The sequence below is a fragment of the Papio anubis genome, chromosome 3 (assembly GCF_008728515.1).
Source record: "Papio anubis isolate 15944 chromosome 3, Panubis1.0, whole genome shotgun sequence".
Taxonomy (NCBI): domain Eukaryota; kingdom Metazoa; phylum Chordata; class Mammalia; order Primates; family Cercopithecidae; genus Papio; species Papio anubis.
In genome coordinates this window covers 51,708,910-51,735,265 of record NC_044978.1, presented here as the reverse complement: position 1 = coordinate 51,735,265, position 26,356 = coordinate 51,708,910, and the positions used below count along the sequence as shown (strand labels likewise).

Sequence of the window (26,356 nt, the reverse complement as noted above, 5' to 3'; positions counted from 1 at the left end):
TTCTTTCATAACAATCTGGTTTCTCCATTAAAAAAAAGGAAAGTACTTTCAAACGAACTGAAACATTATTCTCATGAAAACATAATCTTCAGATTTTTCCATCATCTACCAAAAATGAATGTGGAACAGTGTTTTAAGATAATATCCTGCTCATATGATCAGTTCATTTTTATGTTTAAAAAAAAATACGTTAATTGCAATGATACTTTTGATAATTTTTAAGTCATTCTTATTTTCCCATAGTTGTATTCAATTTCTATTCATCATTTCTATTTTTTCTACATTAATATTTTAAATTTTAAATATACTAGTTACTAGAAATATAATTAATAGTTCTTAAAATAATTATCAGATGTGGAAACTAGATCTATTCTATTAAATAATAGAAGATTGCATTGAGAAGGAAGAAAACAAGAGGCATATAATTTTAGAAATGATAGAGTTTTGATCTTGAATCTATGATTTTATTTTAATGTCTGTATTTGGTCTTTAGAATTCTAAGAATCACAGCTAATAAAGCTAGCATAATCAAGCATTTATACAATTGATAGTATCATACACTCAGAAATCACATATCACATCATCAAGAAACAGAAAGTTACATTTTCCCCAAGATACGGAAACTCTATGAAACAAACATAGAAAAATCTTCCCTTAGCTGTTGTATGTGGTTTCCAAGAGACCTGAAATTCTATTTCATATTTGGAATTTTACCTGGATCCCATTGTATTCATATCTTCAATTCTCTCAAATGTTGATAATACTTTTATTTATTTATTTATTTTTTTGCATGACCTTTTTTGGTGTATTTTAGTGTTTTCTCTTTATGTCCTTATTTACTTCCAGCTCTGAATTTTTTTAATTTCTTTTTTTATTAAATTACCATTTAGGAAGTTGAGCTTCATTTTAGAATCAGCCCTCTGCTCTGTAGACTTTGTCCTTGTAATTCACACTGTCTGGATTTTTTTTGTTCTGTTTTGTTTTTTGACACAGAGTCTCGTTGTCACCCAGGGTGGAGTTCAGTGGTGCAATCTTGGCTCACTGAAACCCCCACCTCTCAGGGTCAAGCAATTCTTGTGCCTCAGCCTCCCAAGTAGCTGGGATTACAGGCATGTGCCACCATGCCACCATGCCCAGCTAATTTTTGTATTTTTAGTAAACACGGGGTTTTGCCACGTCTTAAACTTTTGGCCTCAAGTGATCCACCTTCCTAGGCCTCCTAAAGTGGGATTTAATACTTCTTTATCAACTGGCATTTGAATATATTCCTGACCATGACCACCAACCTAGTAACCTTGCTACACCTACCAGTGTTCTCCAGGTCCTGCCTTTAGGCTTTCCTTATGCCATCCTTGTTCTGACATTCAAAAATGAGACTTTCAAGTTTCACTCCAATGATATCATTAGCTAATCTCTTATCTCCAGATTAAATTTGCAATGTAGATTTTCAAAAATACTTCCACAACATTCTTAAGAACTATCCAGCATGAAACATAATAACATTGTTTTAAAATATTTTTCTTCTATTGTTGACCAATACAACTCAATTTAGAGGCTGTATGTGAATGTTAATGTTCATGATTTTGACATTTGGGAATTCTACTTAGAGTTTACACAAAATTAATCAGAAATTTTAAGAGCTTCAGCAAATAATATACTGTAATTGAGCCTTATATTATAGGCCTTCCAAGCTTGTGAGTAAGCAGGCCATGTTAACCTTTGTCTCCAACTTGTAATATTCTGAATGTTCCACTGCAGAATTTTGGGAAGTCTAATATATTACAATAAATTTTCCCTAAATATTTTTAGAAGCCAGGATGCAATTCCATTGTCCACAGAGCTGGCCAGTTTATGGGTCATGTTTGCTGGTCCTCCATCAGGATTACATAGTCCAGGCCTGTCCAGCCCTCCAAGATGCTGCCTTGCAATAGCATTTCCTGTCTTTAACTCTTTATGTCACCACTGCAGTTACTAGTGCTGTTGGAATTCCATCTCATCACTCTGCTGAACTGAGAGGAAAGTGTCATTATCTGTGATGGGTGATGGGAAAATATCTCATTAAAAAGCAGTTCAAGCTTCAGCAATTTATAGTGAGTGCCACAGGTTTTGCCCTCTCAGCTACGGTGAACTAGGATGATATTCATAGACTGGGTTTCAACAAACTCTCTCTCAGAGATAAAATCTGTCATAGAGATTTTATCATAATTACCATCTATCTGGTCATAATTATCAGAGATCTCACTGCTATTATTACTGCTACCAATTCAGATAAAATAGGAAATCCTCTAAAATTACAATTGAGGATATAACATATGCCAGGAGTTTGTAATAAGGAGCCCACTCCAGTTTCTGTCTGTCCTTCATTGCTCCCCAGTGTATTCAAAGGATTGTTTGTTAGTTTTTTCCAGTGTTTACAATTTTTATTCATGGGAGGATAGGTCAATGGAAGATACGCTGTCATTTATGAAAGAGGATCATGGACAGCCAATGGTTGTGCCATATTCTAGTTTATTGTGGAAAAATTTCTTTAGACTTAATACTGTTACACAGATAGGAAACTTGTTTCCAAAAAGCTTTATATAAAGGAGCCTCAACCTTTTTTTTTTTTATTTCTATTCAATATGTTCTTTACATGTCATCAATCTTCAAAGCTAGTTGTATTCTTCTCCTGTTAAGAGCTATCCAAGTGTTTGTTTTTCTGACATAATTCTTGATACATAGAGCATAAAATAAAGACATACAAACAAGGATTTTAAATGACTACTTAGAACTACAAACCTAGAGTGTTTTATATCATGTATTTCAAACTCTGTAAAATAATGTCTGTATTTCATATCATTTCCTTTTGTATATGAATAGTATAATAAATAAATACCAGCAGTGCAATCTTAATTTTTCCATTTTTCAGGTTTCTTTTTCAAATATCAAATATTTTAGACTATTCCTATTATTTCTTCCTGTTTAAAATTCTATAAGTTTATCTTTTTGTTTCTCTCCTTTTTATTTTCTTCTCTCCTGTCAAATTTTCCAGCCAATTTTTAATGCCACACTTCCTTCTTGCTTTGTCTTTTTGAACTAATTCCCTGTTTATAGCTTATAAAAAGAACATAATATATACTTAATTCATTGGGTTGTGTGGGAATTTTTAAAATTCCATTGTCTGTCCATGGGTGTGTATCACATAGATCTCCCTTCAAGAAGGCCTACAATTTCAGGAAGACTCACAACCCCCTACCAGCACACCTTCAGATTCTCCATGGGGCTCATTCTGAGGCTTCATTTCCTCAAGGCTGCTGCAAGACAATCACTGAGTATTTCAAGGAGTACTACAGATGGAACATTTCAGCCCAATATGGCACTCCTTTAATGACAGACAATTCCTAAGCTCTCCCAATCAACTTTGTCAAAGCAGTTCTACAACACAAACTCTTCTGAGCTCATCCTCCTTTTTCACTTCTTGTCTTTCATAAGTGACATGTCTGCATTATGTTTTAAAGACTTTTTTCATCAGTCATGAGTCCTCTCTCCTTAACCTTCACAGGAATTTACCACAGTAATTCTCATTTATATCTAATCATATCTTGAGATCTTCTTCTAAGATGCCATGAACAAAGTTGGTATTGGGAGTGGTTCAAGAAAATAAGTAAAAAAGATAGATTTTAGAACTGGTTCACTTGCATCTTGGCTGGCAAGAAGAATCCAATCGTGAGTAAGCTGTGGGACACAAATAGTTTTGTGCAAAAATGGTGACCCAATTGCTAAATATTTCACTGGTAGTAACTTAGAGAAATGTCTATTGGAGGCAAACACCTTGCTGGTGTAATAATGTAGTTGTTTGTATAATGGGAGAAGGGGAATTGGGGAAATACTATAGGGACAGTGAATTTGACTATTCCTTAAGTCATATTAGTACCGAACAGAGGGAAAATGATAAAGTGATAATATAAACATAGGGGTGTTGATAATGGGGAGGCTACGCTTGTGTAAAGCATGGGGGTAAGAGAAATGTGAGAAATCTCTGCGTCTTCCTCTCCATTTTTCTGTGAAGCTAAAACTGCTCTCCAAGTGAAATCTATTAAAAAACATTGTTTTATATTTATTATAGTTGAATAATCTACGATGACTATAGTAATTGAATTAAATCATTTATCAGATTTTCCCTTAATATGTTTTTTCAAAGCCCTCATCCACTCCAAAATATACATTGGGGTAAGACCGTATAGGTTGATTACTACTAAATGCTGGTTAAGAACACCAATTAAATAATATTTCTTTATGAAAAATATTAGCTGGAGTATCATTAACTTCTAATTCATTTTCAGTGACTACAATGATTGGAAATCACCTGGCTTGAAATGTATTTCCTTAGAATCTATTATTTTCTCAACTTCTGTTAACTATTCCAAATGAAGCTTTACTCAGATATATGAAATAACTATTATTCATGCCTGTTTCTCTTTTATGTAGAAGCACTATTTTTATTCAAATGCTTTCAGAAAGGTTTGAGAAAATTAAAATATCACTAATGTAATTTTTGATAAAATTATTCTTTAGTATCATATGCTATGTAGCCTTGGGACTGATGTTTTGGATCATTCAATCATTATAAAAAGAAAATGTCTGACATATAACCAATACTCAAAGCTAGACCTGCTGTCATAGAAAACCATAGTAGCATTCTTCCTGTCAGAAAAAGTGTGACTGCGCACTTGTGGTCCCAACTTCTTGGGAATCTGAGGCAGGAAGATTGCTTGAGTCCTGGAGGTCGAGACTTTAGTGAGCCATGATTGCTCCACTGCATTCCAACCTGGGTGACAGAACAAGAACCTGTCTCAGAAAACAAACACAAAATGAAAAAGCCTGAATTAATTTCCAATTCAAGTAAATATATGTCAATATGCATCCCATGAGGATAATTTCAGTTCTGAATTCTAATTCTAAGATACATATAGTTAGATAATAGCTGGATAGATGATATATAGATGCTTGGATAGATAACACATAGGGCTTTGTCGGGAGTTTTATGACTAATACTTTGCTGCTTTCATCCTTAGAAACAGTGCATTATTTGACAGAATGATGAATAAATAAAGATCATCAAATGAAAATTATTGCTGTAAAAGTCAGAGGGTAATTATGAAAGGAACACAAGGAAAGAGACCCTACATGATAGCCTCACCCATACAAAAGGATACATAATGAGGTTCAAAATCTAACAATTGTTTTCCTTACAATTATCTGTGCCCATTTACCATGTGAGAAGTCTTCCTGACCCTCCCCGCCAAGGGTACTCAGACCCCAATTTGATGATCATTGCTATAGAAATATTTTGTATGATTTGTTTATACTTAAACTCTTTTCAAGAGGTTTATAGAATTAATTGTTTGGAAGAAAATATTAAATACCACGTCGTATCATCTGATTTCTTTTTCACTTAAAGTCCAATTACCCAAAGATATCATTAAAATTTAGTACAACAGGCAAGACACGTAAAGTATTTACACGAGCTCCCTCTTCCTCAACACGCACAGGCCTTAATTTCCATTATCTTCTTCAATTTCAAATATGTCTTTGGTATAGTTTCTAGGATATATCAAATATATTCAGATCTGTTTATGGAATAATAGAACAAGGTATGATCTGCCATTACTCCAACTTTGATAAATGATTAATTTTATTCCATATAATAAGGCAGAGAAGAAGTAAACATAATTTAAATGTGTTTTAAATATCACTACACATGGCCAGCAGTATATTTTTCAAATGCACAGCAAATAACTGTTTCATACTTCTTCTTTTAAAATTCCATAGAGAAAATATTTCCCTTAGAGTGTTTAAGATATAAAAGGTCTTCCCGAAGAAGCCATTCAGTTTGACTCACAATAGGAATAAAACATTTCAGATCAACGATCTACTTGAAATAGGATTTGTGAATTGTTTCCGAAGTCTGAATAGTCCTTTGGGAAAGGTTACACATAATGAGATTGAATGATAATGAAAAAAAATGAGAGATAGAAAACTTATAAAAAGGCATAAGCAGCTGAGTACTAGGTATTTGATGTTATAGCTGGGAGAACAATTTTTAGCTATGGTCAAAACTTTCCATGCATTAGAGAATAATAATAGCAATGTTTACAAGCCCCTCCTAATGAAGTAGAATTTTAAAGAAATTATTTCTAGCTCCTGTCTTAACAAGGAAATTTTACAGATATTTAAGAAGTAGAAGTTAAAATAATTCCCCTACACAGGTTTCAGGTGTACTGAACACTATGTCAATGTTGCTGACTAGTTTCAGTGTGACTTTCAATAATTCATGTCCAAATCATTGTTTTTTTCAGGAAGCAGACTTGGTAAAGAAGTCTGTCCTATTCTATTGCTGACTCACCTATTCCTTTTTCTTTACCACCTGACAAGTATGTTTCTAATTGAGATGCATAGTAAAGTTTGCCTGTCCAGAAAAAGAAATGGAGAAAAATTGTTTACAGTTAATCTTATTTCAGTTTGACTGCTTAAAATCAAAATTAAATCCTCTTGAAGTCTGAATAAAGAAAAAAGAATACAGTCCCATTTTTCAAGCACCATATATTGAAGACTTATTTATAGCAAGAAATAGGTTACTATTTTCTGAAGTAAATGCTTTTTATAATAGCCCAGTTTATTTTATATCACAGATGGATGGGTGAAAGAGCAATGCATTCTGTATAGAATGCTAATAAAACCATATTGAGCATGCTAAAATATTAACAAAAACTCATATACCTCTTCATTATTTACAATGTAAACATTGAAAAGTTGGAAAAAATGTATAAAAACTCATTGCCATGTGGTACAGGCTTTGGCATTTTCGATATTATTCATAGCTTAATGAACTGCTCCTAGTACTACACACGTTTTTCTGTTAACTGGCTTCTCTATTACATATGTAATCATCTTCACTCCCAAAACAGCATCTTTCTTAACATGCCTATTACTCTTGATGGTACCATCAGCCTTGCAGTCACTGGGTCTCAAATCTTGGTGTCATTTTTAACTGCTCTTTCTTTCTTTCTTTCTTTCTTTCTTTCTTTCTTTCTTTCTTTCTTTCTTTCTTTCTTTCTTTCTTTTTTTTTTTTTGCCACTCACATAATAAGAAATCAGTGCTATATATTCCACTTCTATGATTTTCTTACAGATATTCCTTATTTTCCATTTTCACTGCTATCAGTCCAGTTTAGACTTTTATTAACTTTCACTTAACAAATTATGGCCGAGTAAAATCAGGCCTGCCACCCGTTTTATACATAATTTTTTATTGGTACACAGCCGTGCTTGTCCATTTGCATATCATCTATGGTGCTTTTACTCTTCAACAATACAGTTGAGTAGTTGTAACAAAGACCATATGGCCCACAAAGCCCAAAATGTTTACTATCTGGCCTCTCACAGAAAACATTTGTCATCCTCTGACCTAAAATATTGTTATAGGAATTCTTAATGGTCTCGTTATCGCCAGACTCGTTTAACGTTAATCCTGACATCAATCTGTCTATTGGATCTTTTTGAAACATCAACATTCATGAAAGTCTCATGCTCAAATCCGTCAAAGCCTCATGCTTACTCATTCACTAACACACATAATTCTGAGCCTAGTAAAAGTCCTACCTGTGCCCATATGAACTGATAGGGACTTTGTTTCCTGGGTATACATGGCCTTGAACTTCCCAGTTCAACTTGGAATGTCCATCTTTGTGCTGTAGAAATACTGATGATGGTAATTAGAAGCCCATCTAAAATTATACCTACTCCTGGACTCTTTCGCCAATACATCCAGCCATATGCAAACTTGCATACTTTCCTCAGAAGATTTTCCATTTGCTATAGACATTTGTCATCCACTCTCACTACACTGCAAGCTTATTGAAGAATAAAACTTTGCCCTACTTCATCTACTGTTAGTTCTGATTTGGTTCCTTGCATTTATTTATTTAACAGACATCTGTTTTATAACCTATACATCCTCAGCACTGTGCTGATAAAGAAGGATGCAAAGAAAATATAGTTGCTGCCCTCAAGGAGTTGACTTAAGACTTTTAAAAGTAAACAATATCGTATAATGACATTAATGTAAAGGTATACCCAAAAGGAAGCTAAGACTGCTACTTAAGTCAGACTGGAAGATAAAGGAAGGAGCCTCAGTGCAGTTGGCAACTCAGTGGTATTGGGTAGGAGCTAGCCCAAGTGCAACAAGATTGAAGAACATTTTAAGCAAAGAAAAAGGTATCAGTCAGGTGCAGTGACTCATGCCTGTAATCTCAGAACTTTAGGAGGCCAAGTGGGGAGGATCACCTTAGGTCGGGTGTTCAAGGCCAGCTTGTCCAACAAGTTGAAACTCTGTCTCTGCTAAAAATACAAAAATTAGCTGGGCATGCTGGGAGGTGCCTGTAGAGCTACTTGGGATACTGAGGCATGAGAATCACTTGAACCTGGGAGTCAGAGGTTGCAGTGAGCAGTTGAGTTACTGCACCCCAACCTGAGAGACAGAGTGAGACTCTGTCTCAAAAAAAAAAAAAAAAAAGGTAATGGAGATAGGATTTGTTAACTAAATATAAGGAATCATTATGAGAATTTTTACAAATATGTAGATAGATTATAAAAAAAAAAAGAAAAAAACTTCAAATTGTTCACCATTTCTCACAGAACCATTAGAAGTTCTATGAGGCCACGTGTGTTCCACTTCATTCTGCATCTCATCTGTCATCATGCTTCCCCAGTCTAATTTTCTTCCAGCAACTCTGTCTTTTGAACTGCTCTCACTGTGCTTTATCTGGCCTGACAGGCTTTCCACTTGCAGTTCCCCACCTGGAACTCTCCCTTTTCTACCTTATAAACCAGTTAACTCAATGCTCATACTTCAGATCTCCTCAAGTTTCCCTTCCTCTGAAAAGCCTTTCCTGATTTCCCTGATTAAGCTAAATGTTCCATTAAATATGTTCCTGGAATTAAATACCTCTCTTTGTAAGCTCTCAACATAGCTGGACTTTCATGGTTTTGGTTTTTGTTTTATTTTGTTTGTTTTTTGATTATTTAATATCTCTCTCATAACCTAGAGCAAAATATCCAGGAATGCATGAAGTGTTATCACTGTATCCTCAGTGCAGAAAACAATTGTTCTCTGAATGTCTTAGAACGCATTAAGAAAACTGTATAATGTTTACTTAATAGAATAATTAATTACCTGTAATTAATAAATAGAGGAGGACGAAGTGAAAAATATTTTAAGATTTATGACTTGGCACTGAGCACATGGTTGAATGTTTATTATGAAGCAAACACAACAGCCTAGGGAAATATGAGGGATATGATTACTTTTGATTTTTGACATGGTATTTTTTTACATGCAAGATGAATTAGAATGTTAGTCTGGAGGTTAGAAGAAAAAGTCTGAGTTAGCAATAGGTATTTTGAATCTCTCATTGTAGTTAGCGAGATAACCCAAGCAGAATATATCTAATTAAATAGGAAGTTTAAGAATGGCACCCTGAGAAATAACTGTGTAATGGAAAGGCAGTTTAGTAAGGAAGGTCTATGAAAAATTTTTTTTTTTTTTTTTGGCAGAGTCTCACTTTGTCACCCAGGCTGGAGTGCAGTGGTATAATCTTGGTTCACTACAACCTCCGCCTCCCAGGTTCAAGAGACTGTTCTGCCTCAGCCTTCCAAGTAGCTGGGACTACAGGCACATGCCACCATGCCTGGCTGGTTTTTGTATTTTTAGTAAAGATGGGGTTTCACCATGTTGGCCAGGCTGGTCTTGAACTCCTGACCTCAAGTGATCCACCTCCCTTGGCCTCCCAAAGTGCTGGGATTACAGGCGTGAGCTACCACGCCCAGCCTATAAGACAGACTTGATGGCACAGAGTAGTGGAAAGAAAATCAATAAATAGTATTTAAAAACCAGTAGGGGGAACAAGTTTTGAAAAGGAGGAAACTTTACTGATGGACACTGGAGTGCTTCAAATCTAACCAACCTCACCAATGAGTTACATATTTCAAAGAGCATATAGATAGAGAAAAACAAGGTTGCATTCATGAGTAGTACATATTTTTTCCATGTCTTTAAGACTCTAGAACTTTTCCTCCTGGGAAAGTTCTTTCAGTGTAGGAATGGGAGTGTCATATAGATTTGAGAGTTGGCTAGGACACAATGAATTTGGACTAGGAAGATCCAAGCTTTTTACCTTCTACCTGTGTGACTCAGACTATTTCTACTTCTTCTGGTTCTTCAACTGAACATTGGAGATAATAGTACATATTTTCCAGAGTTACTTGGTTTAAGGAAAATATAAAGAGATTTCATTTTTTCTCTATATTATATTTTTGTAGAAATAGTCTATTTTAATGCTAGTTTGAAGATTACAAAAGGTAAAAATTCTGGCCTAACTTTTTCCTTACAATAACATCCCAAAAACTATTCAAAGTACTTTTTTACAGAAAATGCAATAGTAATGCATTCCACAAAAATTGCAGAGTCTTAGCAAAATCTATGTGACAAAGTAAGAGAACTCAGAAAATTGTTTTATAAATCTCTCCACCTGCAACAATATAAACAAATATTATAAACAGAATTCATGTTCAAATTAAATTCTGGATATTTAATTACCCATAGACATCCTAACATGGGTGAACAATTGTCATCATGTAGCCCTATGTAAATAACTGTTAATATTGTTTATAAATAGGTTGGTAATATAAAGTAAAATAAAACTCAAATTCAAGGGTGGATGAGAATTCTATTAGCATTAAAATATTTCTATGGTAAAGTGTTTTATCCACTTCAGAATCATCCAAAACACAACATGCTCTTAATGAATAAATAATTTCTAAAAAGTTTAAAAGTCTCTCTTTTGCTGAGGCCCGTGGCACTGGCAGGATGGGCAAGTGCCATGTACTTCGTACTGCTAGGAAGCTCTGTAGTCACCGAAGAGACCAGCAGTGGCATGATAAACACCAATAAAGTCCATTTAAGCACAGCCCTGAAGGCCAACTCTTTTGGAGGTGCTTCTCCTGCAGAAGGAATTGTGCTGGAAAAAGTGGGAGTTGAAGCCAAACAGCCAAATTCTGCCATTAGGAAGTGTGTCAGGGTCCAGAGCATCAAGAATGGCAAGAAAGTCAGAGCCTTTGTACCCAATGATGGTTGCTTGAACTTCATTGAGGAAAACGGTGAAGTTCTGGTTGCTGGATTTGGTATAAAAAGTCATGCTCTTGGTGATATTCCTGGAGTCTGCTTTAAGGTTGTCAAAGTAGCCAATATTCTCTTTTGGCCCTACACAAAGGCAAGAAGGAAAGACCAAGATCATAAATTTTAATGGTGAAAACACCATAGTAATAAGTTTTCATATGCAAAAAAATAAAAGTAAAAATAAAAGTAAAAATGGTTCTGCTCCAAATAAGTTTTTTTTATCAACACAGCATTTAGGGAGTCAGATTTTTTTAATTTGTATGATGTGCTATCCAAGGACTAATTTAAAGAACTTAATCAAATGATCATTGTCGCTATGCTATGGAGTATGAGATAAAGATGTTGTCAGAAGATCTATCTTGTCTTTTCTTTAAAACTAAATTTTCCATTAGAATGCTATATGCTCCCATATTTTATTTTATTCTAGTATTTACTTATTTGATTGCATATATAACGTTATCTGAAATCCTTTCTTAATATATGGTATATAACAATTATTTACAAACACATGTTAAACTGGTTAAGGTCAGGTATAAAAATTTGTCAAAAGCTTGAAACTGTTCTTTTCACACTGTATTTCTATCATAATAAGTGAAATGATAAAGGTTTTTTTTAATAAAATGTTAAATTGTCTAGAAAAAGGGTGTATCAAAAATATTTAAACTGTCTTAAATTTTAGTTCTAAGCTTTGATAAAATTCAAGTAGTTCCTAAATACCTTTTTGTTATTATAATTCAAGGCCCAACATTATACCTACTAATAAAAATATAAATTTGAGTTTATAGTAATTTTAATAGGTATTTATATATCAAATAAAGATACAAGTTTTATTTTATTCGAGATATCTTTTTATTCAAATTATATCTTTAATCTCTGTAAATTCTATAAGAGAAAATAAGAGAAAATATTCTTCACCAATTTCAGAAATAGTCTATAAAAGAGAATTTACTTTTTGAAGGTAGCAAACCTGGGGTGTCTTCTCATGAAATAATAGAGTGACAATTTCTCTATGTAATCTGATTAATATTATTAGTCAAAATAGATGAGTCAGAACTTTATCCTATTGTCACCGTTTTATTGTTCAGACTAACTAGAATATTCATTTCTATCTTATCAGTAGATCATTTGCAAAAAAGTGAAGTACCTTAAAGAGATCTGTATAATTTAATATATGCACTTTATATCTTTTACCTATTAAACATGTGAAAAAGGAAATGTACTAAGATCATAAAATTAAGCAAAGATAAGAATGGAATTATTAAAAATGCATATAGTCATTTTGATTTGAGAGCATGTGGCTAAAATAATCTAAACTTCAGGGTTTTGAGGAATCATACATTGATTAAGCTTTTGTAAGATTTACCTTAGTGGAGTTTAATGGAAAGACATAATGGGGAAATAGTCATGTTTAAAATCAAACATTCCTTTGATTAGAGGGTGAATATTGCCAAAAGTAATGAAAGCTGACCAGTTTTTATGTATGAAGCACTTTTCACCCACACAGAAACCAAAAAGAAGAGGCAAGTACATATATGCGATATTCAAAATTACTTTATTCGGATTTGAAATTAAGGTCATTTTAGTGTTCCATGCTACAAGTGTTAAATAACTGCAGAGCAACAGAATAGTCTTTGGAATTCTTCAGTATTTCCAATACAGACATTAGCAAAATATCAGATGTCATCCCCTTTAAACAAGACATGAAATAAACAAGTTAAGGACCTTCAACATGGTGGCTAATAGCTATATGTGAGTTCTACACCGAACAAACAGGTTCCTAAGGATCCTAAAGAGACTTATGTCACAGTCTGACAAATTATTGTTATATTGAAAAACATTAAGAACACATTCTCTCCAAAATAAAGTTTCAATTTAGGCACCATCAGCAGGGCTTAATTAGAAAACATGAATAATTGAACATGATGCTGATCTCTTTGAGCAACAAACCTAAGAGTCACGTAGAGGCAAATTCTTGTTAGACAAAAGGGCATGAGGTACTGAATCATTCTGCAATGTTTTCCTGTCTCTGCTGGCAACATTTTCAGTGATAATTCAAATGAATACCCTCTGAGCAAATACTATAAATGTAAGTCTTCAGTTAAAATAGGAAAAATATGAAATAAATAAACAAAAACTCTTGCAATCTCTACATAAAGCCACGTTTCTGCAAATGTAATAGAGAAAGAGGGAGAGAGAAAAGGTATAGATTAGAAATACCTTAGTGTATTGCAGTCTTCATAGAATTAATCATTCTGGCAATAGTCTTAAAAGCCAAGTTTACAAATACTCTCTACTGAAAAACAGTTTGAATTTATGTGCCTGTTTCTCATTTTATGTAAGTCCCTCCCTAGTCGTGTGCTAAGAGAGCATATGCTAAATGCTTACCTAAAATCCTCAGTGGCTATTCCAGGTTCAATGTGTTAACTTGAGGTTATTAAAAATATATCTGTTGGTAAGCAGTGTTTAAATTAACTAAAACAGTTTAGGCACACATGTACAAAATCCAAATAGCTAAAACCAAATTAAAACACAAAAGCAAAGGTGTTGAAATAAAAAAGCCAACTCTGTAAAATATTTATAGAGGTATATTCTGAGCCAAATATTAGTACTCATGGATTGGGGTACAGTCTCAAGAAGTCCTGACAACATGTGCCCAAGGCAGCCAGGCTAAAACTTGGTTTTATATATTTTAGGGAGACAGAAGCTGTAGGTAAAGGCATAAAACATATAAGGTATTCATTGGTTTGACTTGGAAAGGTGGGACATCTTGAAGAAGAGAGGTGGTAGAGGGAGTACTTACAGGTGTTAGGTGGATTCAAAGATGTTCTGATTGTCTTGAAAGAGTTAAGCTTTGCCTAAAGTTGAAGACACCAGAAAGAAATGCTTGAGTTAAGGAGAGTTGTGGAAGCCAAGGTTCTTATTATGTAGATGAAGCCTGTAAGTAGCAGGCTTCAGAGAGAGTAGACGGTAAAAGTCTCTTTTCAAACCTTAAAAGGTGTCAGATTTTTAAGGTCTGAATCCAGAAAAGATTTAAAAAGGGAAGGAGATTCTCCACAGAATGCAGATTTCCCCAACAAGAGACATCTTGTCAGGACCATTTAAAAAATCTCAATTAAACACATTTTGGGGTAAAATGCCTTGATTTCCTTTAGAGTCATGTGATAACATACCAGAGTCAGGTTGGAATTTGGTATTTTATTGCTATAGAGTCTGTTTTGTCAGTTTTATGTTCTCTATTTTAATGTTAATCCTCAGTTGTGCCAAAACCCCAAAGGGAGGGGGGTTAATGAGGCTTGTCCAACTCCCATTTCCTGCTACAGCCTGAACTAGTTTTTCAGTTTTTGGGGGGATCCCCTTTGGCAAGAGAAAGGAGTCCCTTCAGTCTGTTGGGGGATTATAATTTTATTTTTGGCTTACAGTGTTTATCTAGTTTACTGATTCTCCTGGAGCCATGCCCAACACTACTATTTCTATGTCTTTCGTTTTTGTTATCTTTCTCTATTATGGGCCATGTATCATTTTCTTGGATTCCCTGTTTGTTCAGAATAACTAACCAAAGGGGTCCCCCCTCTTTCTGTTTTATTATTTTATCTACCATAAAGAGGAATTGGAACATTGTCTGTAAAAGCTACAGCTCTTGCTCCTGCTCTTGCTGACTTTGCAAAGTCTTCTTTGCCCTCTACATAACCTTCCATTATATTGCTCTCTGCTTTTTCTCAATTTGCTTCTCTGTCCATATATTGTGCTATGCCTCAGGACTTCCAGACCTGAAGAAGACATCAGAGTATACCTTAAAAACCCTGAAGTTAGTGAGACTGTGACCACCCAATGGGTTCACCTTGCCCACTGCTTAGACAAAGCTGATTTATGAAGGCAGGGGAATTGCAACAGAGAAAGAGTAAATCACTCAGAGCCAGCTGTGCAGGAGACTAGAGTTTTATTATTACTCAAATCAGTCTCCCTGAGCATTAGGGGATCAGAGTTTTTAGGGACAACTTGGTGGGTAGGGGGATGCCAGTGAGCCAACAGTGCTGATTGGTTAGGTAGGAGATGAAATCATGGGAAGTTGAAGCTGTCCTCTTGTGTTGAGTCAGTTCCTGAGGGGGGCTGCAAGATCAGATGAGCTAGTTTATCCATCTGGGTAGTGTCAGCTGATCTATCAAGTGCAGGGTCTGCAAAATATCTCAAGTACTGATCTTAGGAGCAGTTTAGAGAGGGCCAGATTCTTGTAGCCTCCAGGTGCATGACTCCTAAACCATCATTTCTAAACTTGTGGCTAATTTGTTAGTCCTACAAAGGCGGTCTGCCCTCCAGGCAAGAAGGAGGTGTGTTTTGGGAAAGGGCTGTTATCAGCTTTGTTTTGAACTATAAACTAAGTTCCTCCCAAAGTTAGTTTAGCCTATGCCCAGGAAGGAACAAGGACAGCTTAAAGGTTAGAAAGAAGATGGAGTCAGTAAGGTTAGATCTCTTTCACTGTCTCAGTCTTAATTTTGCAAAGGCAGTTTCAAGATCACTGAGCAGTTTTTTTCTGCTCAGTGCAATAGTTCAAAATTCAGATTCTGTGACCAGACTGCCCGAGATTCCAGTCTTAAGGCCACTGCCTCCCTACCAAAAAGACCTTCAGTGTTTCATTTTATCTCTCTGTGCCTCCATTTTTTCACCTGTAAATGGGACAATATTTATCTTGAGCTTTTCAGAAATAATAAATGTGCTAATTATGTAAAGTGCTCAGAAAAATGTTGCCTTTAAAACTGCCTTTGCGAATATTGTAACTGAGGCAATTATGACAGTGAAAGAGATCTGACCTAACTGACTCCATCTTATTTCTAACCTCCAAGCCGCTCTTGTTCATTCCTGGGAGCAGGCTGAAGTAATTTTGGGAGGAACTTAGTTTGTGGTTTAACTTTTAAAACAAAGATGTGAACACCCCTTTCCCAAAACAAACCCCATTCCTGCCTAGGGTCTAGATTGCCTTTGCAGGACTAACAAATTAGTCACAAGATTAGAAATTATGGTTTAGGAGTCATGCAGCTGGAGGCTGCAAGATTCTATACCTCCCCAAATTGCTCCTGGGGATACCATCACTGTTTTAAAACATAAGATGAGTTCCTGAGATATTTTGCAGACCCTGCCCTTGATGCATAAGCTGGTGCCACTCAGATTGATAAACTGGCTCATCTGACTTTGTGGACCCCACCAAGTTTTTAGTGCAAGAGAACAACTTTGACTCCCTGTAATTTCATGTCTGACCTGACCAATCAAAACTCCCAATTCACTGGCCTTCCCCCTACCAACCAAATTATCCTTAAAAACTCTGATCCTCAAATGCTCGGAGATACTGATTTGAGTAGTAATAAAACTCCGGTCTCCCACACAGCCTATTCTGCATGAATTATTCCTTCTCAATTGCAATTCCCCCATCTTGATAAATCAGTAATAAGCATCATATCAATTGTTAACTATCAATGTTGTTGTTATTATTATTATTACTATTATTACTAGTATTGTAACTAAACATAGGCTCAACTGCTTGCTGCTTGCAAAGCCAATAACAGGGATGCGATTTAGTGAAAGGAAATTGACTTTATTCCAGAGCTAGCAGTGAGGAAATGGTCAAGGCTAGTACCTTAAAGAAACCATTTCAAACTTTAGACTGGGACAAGGTGCTTACAAAGGGAACTTGGAATGGGAGGCATGTGGAAATAGTCCTGAATACAAGGTCTGCGTGTTCTGTTCTGGTGGCTTTCTTGAGTTGTGCTCCACCTGGAGTGCAGGCTGGCATTATCTCAACCATGGCCAGGTTGTTGATGAACCACTTTGAGGTAATCTCTGGAATTTTGCAGCTGGGTCTCCCCGCCTGGTCTGTCTCACGATTAGCCCCTGGAACTTCTAAGTAAGCACATAGTTAAGTGTGCATGGTGTAAGTTTAACAAGCATACAGTTACATAAATGTGCATGGTGTAAGGGGGTTGTATGATGGAAAAAGGAGGAAATAAAGGGTTTTCAGGTACTTTTCAAGGCTACGTGCTTAGATTAAGAAGGGAAAACAAGCTCTAAAATGCATTTCTAGGTGGTATACCCAGTTATGGTATTAGTGAGAGAAAAGCAGATGTTAATCTCTTATTTTCTACTAATTCAATGAACAATTTTGCAAAATTGCAAACTTTTTGTAGTTTTTTTTTTTTACTTTTAAGGAAAGAATTGCCGGTTAATATACAAGACCTTTCCTCACACTAAAAATAAGAATTTCAAACTGAAGCAAAGCTGTCCTTAAAATATTTAAAATTAAGAGTATTTAAGGCTGCTTTATTTTTACATTACATATTATTATAAGACAACCTCTTAGATGCCATAGAATAATAATATATTAAAATTTTTATTACCTGTATATTTTATAATGTGATTTCATTTTAAAATGAAACCCATTTATGTTAATGGGTTTTTCCCACATTATTTTTTTTCTGACATTATTATTGATATATGCATTTTTTTTTTTTTACCTTGAATCACTATTTACAATCATTTCTAGGAAGAAAAAAATGTCAAAATGTGTTGTTTCTTTATAATGAATTCTGTGTGAATAGATGCATCTGAGATTTTTTTCTCATTTCAATTCATTCCTCATGTAATATTACATAGCCTGGAGTATAAACAAAAGCTAAAAATAAAAACACATATTTCTTAGCTTGTAACAGCTATGATACGCTTCCTGTAAAAAAGAAATAACTTAACCAAAATAGCAGTTTCAGAAAACACCTCTTCAAAGAGAAATTGTTTAGAAAAAGTATGATCTTAAATTTGGAGAAGAGCTGAGATGTCAAATAGTTAAGTTTTTACCTAAAGAATCAAATGCTTATGAAACATCAATTTTTCTGATCATCATTAATCTTTGACTAACAAGTACCTGGGGTGGAAGCTTGTTGCTTAACAAGGCATCCCATTCCTTTGCATTTCTGAAACACTCAAATTGAGTCACAAGTAGCCTCCATGTCATTTCCCTTCAGAAGTCCTGCCTCTACCCTCTATTTTATGAGAAATAAATGCACTATCTTGAGATATTCCTCATGACGTAATTCGTAGCTTCTAACTGTCCTAATTGTTCTTCCCTAGTCATTCTTCTTTGCCAGTTTTCCTCTGAAAATCTCAGGCAATTTCACAGTCTTTTCTTGTTTCCTTTCTAACATAAAATACACAAATGTAAATTTAATGAAGCACATAGTTGAAAATTAAAGGACTGCATTTTTCTATCCTTTTATATAATAACTTTTATTCTGCTTCTTCAAAAAATATCTTAGAACATAGCAGCAACAAAAACATACATTTAGTCCAAAAATGAGAATGACCTGATTCAGGTCAATTAAATTCAAATGCCTGCCATCAATCCCTTTGCTTTCCATTTTATCATCAAGCATTATGTTACTGATTTTAATGTCCAGTTAGCTACTTATCTATTTTTATTTGTTGCCAAAATTAATTTTTTGGGTTTCTATTATGGGGTAAATCTATTCTATAAAGAGCTGAGAAAGTGTTATGCCTTAATTGTAAAATTAGGAGATAAAAAATCAACCTGTTTAAACATATTTCCAAACTCACCAATGAGTATAAAACATGAAATAAAGTTCTCTCTTCCAATTTGTGAGAAATCAAACACATATATTCTCAAAGATAATTAGAAACAAAGCTGGTCTCCACAGTTTATCTCTGAATGAATAGGCACATACCTGGTGCTTTTATTCATTCCTAGAGAAATCCCACCTGTAGATTGTATAACTACAGGAATCGATATTTGGAAGAAGTTGTCACAAAGAATGCCTCACTCAGGATTGCAGGTGACTCCTTTACAGCTGGGGGAGCATGGTAGAATTTTCATCTATATGTGGGGGTTGGAGGTAGAAGTTGAAGAATGATGATAAATAAGAATAAAAGAGAAATGGAAACATACTTTCGTGGAATTTAAAATAACTCATGCTCTAGTCAAGTTTGTTTTTACAAATATTAAATGAAATTCCAAAAATCTATAACGAAATTGCTGTTAGCAATAGAGCCAGTAGGGAGGTGGGGAAACAGGGCATGCTCTGTTTGAATAGAGTTAATATAAGTGAATAATAAATTATGGGAAGAGAAACAGGCACTCTAGTAATTTTGCATCTTGAAGAACATGTTTTATACATTTATGAAAATTCTCCCATAAATTAAGTAATGTATTAAAGAATGCAAGGAAAGGCAAACATTTTATTCAAACCAGTTGTGTTTTATTTCCCAGTTTTATTATATACCATGGAAAATTGATTTAAAATTCCTAACTAAACCCTGACTTGCATCAGAAAATAATCTTCAATTCCACTTTTAAATTTACTTTTAAAGAGGAAAATGTGTATTTCACTGAAATCTTGCATTAATAAGATAACTTTGCTTTTTATATAACACTTTGGCCAGAAATCCTGAGTTTTATTCTATGTACTTGCTTACATTTATGTGATGCACCTTAGCAATAAATCTGCGACAATTTAGGCAATGCTGGTAAAGAAGATCTTTAGTTAAACCAAACCAAAGACCTGCGAAGGATTGTAACATCACGTGCTGGCAGTTCCAAGTGAATTAGGCAAACTCTAATTTTACTAACTCGAAGATGATCAGGTATGTACTTGAGATAACTGTCACGTGCAACTTGAAGATAATCCCAAGATTTAGTCTGGGACTTTTGTTACTGGAAAGGTGTCCCCATCCAGACCCTAAAAGAAGGTTCTTGGATCTTTCCCAAGAAAGAATTCAAGGGAGGTCCCTAGAATATAGTGAAGACAAGTTTATTAGAAAAGTAAAGCAATAAAATAATGGCTACCCCATCGACAGAGCCGCCCCATGGGCTTCTGGCTTCTGGTTGCCCATTTGTATGGTTATTTCTTGATTACACACTATACAAGGGGTGGATTATTCATGCCTCCCATTGTAGATCATATAGGGTAACTTCCTAACATTGCCACGGCATTTGTAAACTGTCATGGTGCTGGCAGGAGTGTAGCAGTGAGGATGACCAGAGGTCATTCTCGTCACCTCTTTGTTTTGATGGGTTTTGGCCAGCTTCTTCTTCTACAACCTGTTTTATCAGCAAGGTCTTTATGACCTGTACCTCATGCTGACCTCCTATCTCATCCTGTAACTTAGAATGTCTTAACCTCCTGGAAATGCAGCCCATCAGGTCTCAGCCTCATTTTACCCAGCCCCTACTCAAGATGGAGTTGCTCTGGTTCAAACAGATCTGACACTTCCATGAGACCTGGGAGAGAAATTGATTCTAGTTAATATCTGAGCACTTAGAAAGGGATACATAATTTAACTGTACAGCTTAGAATTAGAATCTAAAGCTCTTATTCTTACTCTAGGAAGGCACAAATGACTCAACAAATAAATGAGTATTTTACACTGAATTTGGTATTGAATTGATAATCTTTACTAGTTATTGACTATGTAGTATCAATCTTGCTGTCTGAGTTTGATGACACTAAATTTGGTAATTTCAAAAGGAGTGCAATATGGCTTTTGCTATTGTTATTTATTTATTTTTTGAGACAGGGTTTCACTCTTGCTGCCCAGGCTGGAGTGCAATGGTGCAATCTCGGCTTACCGCAACCCCACCTCCTGAGTTCAAGCGATTCTCCTGCCTCAGCCTCCCTAGTAGCTGGGATTACAGGCATGTGCCATGGTGCCTGGATAAATGATGTATACAAAAGAATCTAAGATACATGAATGATGACACTCTATTCAAAACTGAGTCAGAAGTGCTTGGGTAAGGTAATATTGACTGCTATTATTGAGCCTGCATCTGTCCTTCACTGTGTCTTATATTTGTTATGTCACTTAATTGCCACAATTATGTTATGTGATTGCTATTATTATGAACTCTGTATTATCGATGAGGAAACCAGTTTGTAAATAAATTGACTTGCCTGGATTGCAGAGCAAGTAAATGTCCTAACCATATTAAAGCCAGTTCTGTTTAGCCCCAGACCCTTTGACTTTAGCCACTATACAGTAGTGGTTATAGCATGAGCTTTGATTTCAGGTTCAAGTTCATCTTGGTGAGTATAGACATGCTTTCTCATTTCTGCCAGCTTCAGATTTCTCTTGGTAAAATGATATAATTGGAATATCTTTTTCCAAACAAGTGTTCTGAGACTTAGTAATATAAAACTTGTCATTTCATCCATTCATTCAGTCAATATTCATCAAATAGCAACTTTGTACCAAGCTTTCAACTGTAGCTAGAGATACTATGATGACTCAAAGAAGAGATAAAGACTTAATCAAAATATTTATGCAAATTAGTACATAATTGCCAAGTGTGTGAAGTATTATGAAAGAAAAATAAGTGGCGGGGATGGATGTCTTTAATACTTCAGGGGTTGGGTAAGTCTTCCCTGAGGAAGTGCAATATCATCTGAGATCTGAAAGATAAGTAGAAAATTCTTTTTTTATTATTTTATTTTATTTTATTTTATTTTATTTATTTTTTGAGACAGAGTTTTGCTCTTATTGCCCAGACAGGAGTGCAATGGCGTGATCTTGGCTCACTGCAACCTCCGCCTCCTGGGTTCAAGCGATTCTCCTGCATCAGCCTCCCAAGTAGCTGAAATTACAGGCGTGTGCCACCATGCCCAACTAATTTTTGTATTTTTAGTAGAGACAGGGTTTCACCATATTGATCACGCTGGTCTCGTTCTCCCAACCTCTGGTGATCCTCCCACCTCAGCCTCCCAAAGCTGGGATTACAGGCATGAGACACCGTGACTGGCAGATAAGTAGAATTTTTTTTTTTTTTTTTTTTTTTTTTTTGAGATGGAGTTTTGCTTTATCGCCCAGACTGGAGTGCAGTGGTGCAATCTCAGCTCACTGCAACCTCCGCCTCCTGAGTTCAAGTGATTCTCCTGCCTCAGCCACCAGAGTAGCTGGGATTAGAGGTGCTCGCCACCATCCCCAACTAATTTTTGCATTTTTTTAAATAGAGGGGTTTTACCATGTTGGCCAGGCTGGTCTCAAACTCCTGACCTTGTGATCCACCTGCCTCAGCCTCTCAAAGTGCTGGGAGTACAGGCGTGAGCCACCACACTCAGCTGAAAATTCTTAGCATGGGAGCTTCTCTGGCACAGCAAGGCATGCGTAAAGACCCTGAAGCAGGAGGATGTGTGTTTGTCAAATCAAAATAGGCAAGTAAATTACCTTTTGTTCCTAAAGCAAAAGAATGGCATAAAATGATGCTAGAGAGCAGAGCATGGACCACATAATGAAGAGCCCTTTCAACCATTTAAATGATGTTGATTTTTTTTTTTTTTCCCTAAGAGGAATGTAAGTCATTTAAGGTTTTTGACTAAAGCAAGAACCTAATCAGATTTGAGTTTAAAAAGAATGGAGAAATAGTGGGAGATGATAGAAGTGGGGAGATAAATTAGCAAATACCATGTGGGGGTGGGGCAGTGGATACAGGTAGACTAGACTAAAGCCAGACTCTGAGGATTTCCAACATTTAATCATTGAAGCCAGCTGAGCAACTTGACAATGAAACCACCTTTGCGAAAGTTGTATCTGCGAGAAAATTTTAACAATCAGCTAACCTAACCCAACCCCCATCTTGCCTTTCCCTAAATTATTCCTGGGCTATTGGACCAAGCTAACTTTAAAAGCCATTTAGGCTACAGTTTAAATGATAACAGCCTTTCCCAAATCTCAACAGCTTTTGTAAAGCTAACAGGAGGCCTCCAGGCTGAGGGGAGAAGAGTGTGAGTCCTGCTAAGATTGGGACATTATTTCAGAGGTTGTAAGACGTGCAACTTCCCCAATTCCTCCTACAAAATAACACCAATATTGGAGACTGGCCTCTTAAGATAGTTTTTCAGGTTTCTTTGCATGTCTGACATACATGGCTCCACCTGGACCTGATGACTCCACCTGAACCAACAACCCCACTCCTGTGGCCCCACCCAGAAGCAATTCGGCCAGCAAGAGGATAGTTGCAACCCCCCCTGTGATTTCATCTCCGCCCCAAACAATCAGCAGCAGGCACCTGTTAACTGGCCACCCCTACCCCTTCCCCAAACTGTCTTTGAAAAGCCCCTAACCTAAGAGCTTTGAAGGAGATGATTTGAGTACGAACTTCATCTCCCACATGGCATGGCTGGCCTCCTGTCTATTAAACTCTTTCTCTACTACAATGCCATGGTCTTTCTTTATGCAGTGGGCAGGAAGGACCTCTTGGGCAATTACAACAAAGAGCAGCTAGAGAGACAAGGGAAAACCAAGGCTGGACAGTGTAAGAGAAACCAAGGGCTTCAGTGAAGGTATAATGAATTATATTGGAAAATAACTTTGTTTTTATTGTTCCCAGGGATTTACGTTCTGGTTCTGCTTCTGATCTGATTTTGTCTGTTCCACTTTTATGTTTTCTTTTCAAATAACATTATCACCATTAAACTTTGTAGTAATTTCCAAGGACATATTTTTTATAATTTTAATTAATTAATTTATTTTTTTTCAGACAGGATCTCACTTGATCACCCAGGCTGGAGTGCAATGGAGCAATCATAGCTCACTGGAGCCTTGAATTCCTGGGATCAAGTGATCCTTCTGCCTTAGCCTCTCGAATAGCTGGGACTGCAGGGATGTGCCACCACACTCGGTTAATTATTTTATTTTTAGTGAAGATGAGGTATTGCTATGTTGCCCAGGCTTGTCTTGAACTCCTGGCCTCAAACAATCCTCTTCCCTCAGCCCCCCAAAGCACTGGGCATGAGCCACCACATCTGGCTTCCTTTTTTATAATGTACAACCCTTACTAGAAATGATGAAAACAGAAGACATTTAGTATAAAAATGGAAAACAAAATCAAATCCATTTCTACTGAGTTTGGATTTTTCCTGTGTTTTGACAGTTAGAAAAACTCTAAGGTTATTATTTTAAAGGATGACCAGATGTTTACTTCTTTTAAATGTGACTTTAAAACTCAGTATGTAAAATTAAAAAATTGACAGGTACCTCTGGAGTTTTAGGTGAAGTTTAGTAAACTGAACAAAGTTGAATTAGCTCACTCATTTTTTAAATTGCCTCCCAGATAATTGTATAGCTTATGAATTAAAAAGTGTAGTCCTATTTTCAGATGCACTCAAACCAGAGCGACTTCATCTTGACTGAGGTCTAGGAAAAATGTGTCAGAGACTTGCTGGGCTGGATTCTCAGAAAGATAGGTATTCCTAGTGAGAGAGGAGAGAAGAAGGAACCAGTTAGGCAGATAGTTAGGACAAGGTCCCTGGTAGAAGTCTTTCTAACAAAAGAGCAGCCTGGAAGCAATCAAGCTGCAAGCGCAGATAAGGAAGCAAGGTCCAATGCCTTTGTCTCTTGTGCAACCAGTGAAATCCATCTATACATGGTGGGCTTCAGTGAGCATGTTCCGTTCCTTTTTGGGCATACTCGGATAAGGGAACTTGTACAGAGGGGCTTGCCTAAGACGGATCTGCAACCATATAGATAAGAAAAATTACACAGAACCAGACACACCTGCAGTGGAAAATTCCATCTCCTGACACATACAGAGTAAGGGAAATAAAACAACATGGAATAACTGAGGCTAAGGACCCACATGCGCACTAGAGGGATGGAATGGAGCTAACAAGAATTCATCCTTATGCAAATAAGACATTCAGCCCTAACTGGCTTTTTGTGTCTCATGTAAATGAAACCCTCTGCCCTTATAGCTTGTTTATAAAAGCCTTTGCCTTCAACTGTGAAATGGCAACTCTTTCAGGCCCCTTCTCCACTGTGGAGAGCTTTCCTCTTTAGCTTATTGAACTTGGCTCCAACCTCACTCTTGGTGTCTATGCTCCTTAATTTTCTTAGTTGTGAGACAAAGAACTCCAGGTAATACCTCAAACAACGAAACCTTAGACTGCTTTACTGTCCTCTAGATGTTTACAATTAAGGGAACAGATGGATAACATTTACTAAATATACTCAGACTTAGGAGTGTCCTGATATCCCTATATCTTCAGAACAAAAGCATTCCTAATTTTGCTTTAAAGATAATAATATTGAGGCTGGGCACGGTGGCTCACGCCTGTAATCCCAGAACTTTGGGAGGACAAGATGGGTGAATCACAAGGTCAGGAGATGGAGACCATCCTCGCTAACACAGTGAAACCCCGTCTCTACTAAGAAATACAAAAAATTAGCCAGCCATAGTGGTAGGCACCTGTAGTCCCAGTTGCTTGGGAGGCTAAGGCAGGAGAATGGTGTGAACCCAGGAGGCAGAGCTTGCATTGAGCCGAGATCGTGCCACTGCACTCCAGCCTGGGTGACATAGCAAGACTCCATCTCAAAAATAAATAAATAAATAAATAAGTAAAAATAAATAAAAAATAAAGATAATATTGATCCCTGCAAAATATAGTAATTAAGAAAATTAATCCTTTACCACAAACCCTTATAGCAGAGCATAGTTCCCCATGATCTTTTTTTTATTTTTATCCTATATGTAAACAAGCATTGTACTTAGGGTAGACATGTTCCTGCTCTTACTTTTGGGAATGACCTACTCTGTCTATGGAGTAGCTGTTCTTTCACCACTTTACTGTCTTAATAAATTTGCTTTTGCTTTGCACTGTCAACTTGCCCTGAATTCTTTCTTGCATGAGTTCCAAGAACCCACTCTTGCAGTCTGGATCAGGACTCCTTTCCTGTAACATCTTTCTGGTGACCACAAAAGGATGATACTGGAAAAAAAAAAAAAAAAAAAAAAAAAAGACTGAATACATTGGCAGACCTTGGGTAAATATTGAGATACCCAAATAAAAGTTGGATTGGGTTAGAGGCCCAATTTAGGAGAGTTAGAGTCTCCCCTAAGACAGAGAAGGTTAAATACCTCTCTTAATAAAAGGCAAGGATGTTTAACCAAACTTGAGTTCAAACTTTGACCCAACTTAGGAAGGTTAGAGTACTTCCTAAGATTTAGGGGGTTAGGGGCCCCTCTCAGTAAAGTCCCTCTTGTCTAAGAATGGATTTGGCACTATGGGATGCTAACTGCTATTCTCTTTGGGTTATTCTGCCTTGCAGTCTTTGCTGATGGGTATAGGTGACAGAATTAGGCATGTACAGGATTGT

At 36.1% G+C, this 26,356-nt stretch overlaps 1 pseudogene; it reads left to right on the top strand.

Moving 5' to 3' along the window:
• Positions 1-9,776: 9,776 nt before the first annotated feature.
• On the top strand, positions 9,777-11,957 carry LOC110743213 (annotated as a pseudogene).
• The last annotated feature ends 14,399 nt before the right edge of the window (positions 11,958-26,356 follow it).